Genomic DNA, 6,004 nt, shown 5'->3' on the forward strand with positions numbered 1-6,004 from the left:
GAGTGGGGCAGGGTGTGCACAAGGAGCAGGTGAAGAGTGTGGGGCGGTGGCGGAGTGTGTGGGGCTCCCGCTGTGGAGAGACTGGGTCCGCTTGGGGAGGTCGGGGCGCTCACACGGGGCAGGACTGTGTTGACTGTGTGTGTGGACCTGTGGGCGGCAGGGCTTGTCAGCTGCAGGGCTTCTCAGCCACAGAAGACTTGTGCTTCTCAAAGACCCACATAGGAGGTTTGCCCCACCTTCCAAAGCCTGAAACAATTGGGTGCTCCTGTGCCTGAGGCCAGCCCCACCCAGCTGCAATCCTCAGAGAGCTGACAAGAGACATAATAGGCTAGAGGCTTACTGCAATTGTAAGGCCCTGAGCCTAACAACCTGCCACGCTGGGGGCCTACTCAGTTAAAAGAAATACTGCAACACAAATGTGGTATTAGAACTTACAGCCAACTGTGCTGGGGTGCCCCACACATGATAAAGAGACTGAAGGGCCCACAACAACTACAAGCAGCTGAGCATTACAACAGCTGGCCAGGAGCATAACTCAGCCTCCCTGGGCGCCTATAGGGAGAGCTAACAGGCCACAATAGAAGGACACACGTAGCCCACATAGGGGCCACCCCTGGAACATTGAGAACTGAGGGAAGCACACTGGAAGCCTCCCAAGGCATCATTAATATAAGGTCACCTATCCAAGAGCAGGAGACGTAGCTGACCTACCTAATACATAGACACAAGCACAGGGAAAGAGGCAAAATGAGGAGGCAAAAGAATACATTCCAAGTAAGGGAACAGGACAAAACCCCAGAAAAGGAACTAAGTGAAACAGAAATGAGCAACCTACCCAACAGAGAGTTCAAACTAAGAGTGTTAAGGATGCTCACTGATCTGGGGAGAAGAATAGATGAAGTCAGTGAGAATGTCAACAAAGAAATGGAAGATATAAAAAAGAACCAATCAGAAATGAAGAATACAATACTGGAAATGAAAAATTCATTAGAGGGCCTCAAAAGCAGAGTAGAGGATACAGAAGAACGGATCTGTGAGCTGGAAGAAAGACTAGAAGAAATTACCCAAGGTGAACAGGTAAAAGAGAAAAGAATTAAAAAGAGTGAGGACAGTCTAAGGGACCTCTGGGACAACATCAAGTGCACTAACATCCGTGTTATAGGTGTCCCGGAAGGAGAAGAGCGAGACAAGGGGGCAGAGAATCTATTTCAAGAAATAATAGATGAAAACTTCCCTAACCTAAGGAAGGAAACAGACATCCAGGTCCAGGAAGCACAGAGAGCCTCAAACAAGATAAACCCAAAGAGGCCCACACCAAGACACATCATAATCAAAATGTCCAGAATTAAAGATAAAGAGAGAATCCTAAAAGCCGCAAGAGAATGTCAAGTTACATACAAAGGAAACCCCATAAGGCTATCAGCTGACTTCTCAGCAGAAACCTTACAGGCTAGAAGAGAATGGCACGATATATTTAAAGTGCTAAAAGGAAAAAACTTACAGCCAAGAATACTCTACCCAGCAAGGTTATCATTCAAAATGGAAGGAGAGATCAAAATTTTCCCAGATAAGCAAAAATTAAAGGAGTTTGTCACCAAGAAACCAGTGCTACAAGAAATGTTAAAGGGACTGATTTAAGGGGAAAAGAGAAGACCACAAATAGGAAAAATTATCTATTTCCACGATTAGAACGTAATGGATACAAATGCACAAAAAAGAGGTTAGATATGATATTAAAAACATAAAAGGAAGGAGGAGGGGAGTTAAAGAGTACAGCTTTCAGACAGAGGTCAAACTAAAGTGACCATCAATTCTGTATAGAAGAAGTAAGGAACAGAGAAGGACTACTAAAACACTGAGAAAAAAAAAAGTTAAAAAATGGCAGTAAGTACATACTTATCAATAGCTACTTTAAACGTCAATGGACTAAATGCTCCCATTAAAAGGCAAGGTGGCTGACTGGATAAAAAAACAAGACCCATATATATGCTGCATACAAGAGACACACTTCAGACCTAAGGACACTCACAAACTGAAAGTGAAGGGATGGAAAAAGATACTCCATGCAAATGGCAATGAAAAGAAAGCTGGGGTAGCAGTACTCATATCAGACAAAATAGACTTTAAAACAAAAACTGTAAAAAGAGACAAGGGCATTACATAATGATCAAGGGAACAATCCAACAAGAGGATGTAACACTTGTAAATATCTACGCACCCAATGTAGGTGCACCTAAATATATAAAGCAATTATTAACAGACATAAAAACGGAAATAGACAGTAACACAATAATAGTAGGGGACTTTAACACTCCACTTACACCAACGGATAGATCATCCAAACAGAAGATCAATACGGAAACATTGGCCTTAAACAACACACTACAACAGATGGACCTAGTAGATATATACAGAGCATTCCATCCAAAAACCGAAGAATACACGTTCTTTTCAAATGCACGTGGAACATTCTCCAGGATTGATCACATATTAGGCCACAAAACAAGTCTCCATAAATTTAAGAAGATTGAAATAATACCAAGCATCTTTTCTGACCACAACGGTATGAAACTAGAAATCAACTATAGGAAGAAAATCAGAAAAGCCACAAATACGTGGAGATTAAACAAAATGCTACTGAATAACAACTGGGTTAATGAAGAAATCAAAGAAGAAATCAAAAAATACCTGGAGACAAATGAAAATGAAAATACGACATGCCAGAATTTATGGGATACAGCAAAAGCGGTTCTAAGAGGGAAGTTTATAGCGATACAGGCCTATCTCAACAAACAAGAAAAATCTCAAATAAACAATCTAACAATGCACCTAAAGGACCTGGAAAAAGAAGAACAAACAAAGCCCAAAATCAGTAGAAGAAGGGAAATAATAAAAATCAGAGCAGAAATAAATGAAATAGAGACCAAAAACAATAGAAAAATTAATAAAACCAAGAGCTGGTTCTTTGAAAAGTTCAACAAAATTGACAAACCTTTAGCTAGACTCACCAAGAAAAAAAAGAGAGAAGGCACAAATAAGTAAAATCAGAAATGAAAGAGGAGAGGTTACAACAGACACCTCAGAAATACAAAAGATTATAAGAGAATACTATGAAAAGCTATATGCCAACCAATTTGACAATCTGGAAGAAATGGATAAATTCTTAGAATCATACAACCTTCCAAAACTGGATCAAGAAGAAGTAGAGAATTTGAATAGACCAATCACCAGTAAGGAGATCGAAACAGTAATTAAAAACCTCCCCAAAAATAAAAGTCCAGGACCAGACGGCTTCCCTGGTGAATTCTACCAAACATTCAAAGAAGACTTAATACCTATCCTTCTCAAACTCTTCCAAAAAATTGAGGAGCGGGGGAAGCTCCCTAACTCATTCTACGAAGCCAACATTACCCTGATACCAAAACCAGACAAGGACAACACAAAAAAAGAAAATTACAGGCCAATATCACTGATGAACATCGAAGCGAAAATCCTCAACAAAATACTAGCAAATCGCATACAACAATACGTTAAAAAGATTATACACCATGATCAAGTGGGATTTATTCCAGGGATGCAGGGATGGTTTAACATTCGCAAATCAATTAACGTAATACACCACATTAATAAAATGAAGAACAAAAATCACATGATCATCTCAATAGATGCAGAGAAAGCATTTGACAAGATACAGCATCCATTTATGATAAAAACTCTGAATAAAATGGGTATAGAAGGAAAGTACCTCAACATAATAAAGACCATATATGAGAAACCCACAGCTAATATCATCCTCAATGGTGAAAAACTGAAAGCTATCCCTCTAAGAACAAGAACCAGACAAGGATGCCCACTGTCACCACTCCTATTTAACATAGTACTGGAAGTCCTAGCCAGAGCAATCAGGCAAGAGAAAGAAATAAAAGGGATCCAAATTGGAAAGGAAGAAGTGAAACTGTCACTATTTGCAGATGACATGATTTTATACAGAGAAAACCCTAAAGAATCCACCAGAAAACTTTTAGAAGTAATAAACGAATATGGTAAAGTTGCAGGATACAAAATCAACATACAAAATCAGTTGCATTTCTGTACACTAACAATGAAGTAGCAGAAAGAGAAATTAAGAATACCATCCCATTTACAATTGCAACAAAGAGAATAAAATACCTAGGAATAAACTTAACCAAAGAGGTGAAAGATCTGTACACCGAAAACTATAAAACATTTCTGAAAGAAATTGAAGAAGACACAAAGAAATGGAAAGATATTCCGTGCTCTTGGATTGGAAGAATTAACATAGTTAAGATGTCCATACTTCCTAAAGCCATCTATAGATTCAATGCAATCCCTATCAAAGTTCCAACAACATTTTTCACAGAAATAGAACAAAGAATCCTAAAATTTATATGGAACAACAAAACACCCCGAATAGCTAAAGGAATCCTGAGAAAAAAGAACAAAGCTGGAGGTATCACACTCCCTGATTTCAAAATATACTACAAAGCTATAGTAACCAAAACAGCATGGTACTGGCACAAAAACAGACACACAGATCAATGGAATAGAATCGAAAGCCCAGAAATAAACCCACACGTCTATGGACAGCTAATCTTTGACAAAAGAGCCAAGAACATACAATGGGGAAAAGAAAGTCTCTTCAACAAATGGTGTTGGGAAAACTGGATAGCCATATGCAAAAAATGAAAGTAGACCCTTACCTTACACCATACACAAAAATTAACTCCAAATGGATTAAAGACTTGAATGTAAGACCTGAAACTGTGAAACTTCTAGAAGAAAACATAGGCAGTACGCTCTTCGACATCGGTCTTAGCAACATCTTTTCAAACACCACATCTGACCGGGCAAGAGAAACAATAGAAAAACAAACAAATGGGACTACATCAAACTAAAAAGCTTCTGCACAGCAAAGGAAACCATCAACAAAACGAAAAGACAACCTAACAATTGGGAGAAGATATTTGCAAACCATACATCTGATAAGGGCTTAATCTCCAAAATATATAAAGAACTCATGCATCTCAACAACAAAAACTACCAACCCAATTAAAAAATGGGCAAAAGACCTGAACAGACATTTCTCCAAAGAAGATATACAGATGGCCAACAGACACATGAAAAGATGTTCAAAATCACTATCAGGGAAATGCAAATCAAAACTACAATGAGATATCACCTCACGCCCGTCAGAATGGCTATAATTAACAAGACAGGAAACAACATGTGTTGGAGAGGATGTGGAGAGAAGGGAACTCTCATACACTGCTGGTGGGAGTGCAAACTGGTGCAGCCACTATGGAAAACAGTATGGAGATTCCTCAAAAAATCAAGGATAGAACTACCATATGATCCAGCTATTCCACTGCTGGGTATTTATCCAAAGTACTTGAAAACACCAATTTGCAAAGGTACATGCACCCCTGTGTTCATTGCAGCATTATTCACAATAGCCAAGACTTGGAAGCAACCTAAATGCCCATCAAGGGACGAATGGATAAAGAAGCTGTGGTATATATACACAATGGAATACTACTCAGCCATAAGAAACGATGAAATCCAGCCATTTGTGACAACATGGATGCACATTGAGGGTATAATGCAAAGTGAAATAAGTCAGAGGGAGAAGGTCAAATACCGTATGATTTCCTTCATTAAGTAGTAGATAATAACAACAATAAACAAACACATAGGGACAGAGATTGGATTGGTGGTTAGCAGAGGGGAAGGGGGGAGGGAGGAGGGTGAAAGGGATAATTCGGTACATGTGTGTGGTGAAGGGTTGTAATTAGTATTTTGGTGGTGAACATGATGTAATCTATGCAGAAATAGAAGTACAATGATGTACACCTGAAATTTTTACAATGTTATAAACCGATGTTACTGCAATAAACAAAAAATTTTAAAAAAAATGAAAAAAAAAATTACAATGAGATCCACCATACACCTGCTAGAATTGCTAAAAAGGGAGAAAAAAGTCAGC

Source organism: Ceratotherium simum, chromosome 4 (genome assembly GCF_057802395.1).
Source record: "Ceratotherium simum simum isolate JZ-2026a chromosome 4, ASM5780239v1, whole genome shotgun sequence".
NCBI classification, from domain to species: Eukaryota; Metazoa; Chordata; class Mammalia; order Perissodactyla; family Rhinocerotidae; genus Ceratotherium; species Ceratotherium simum.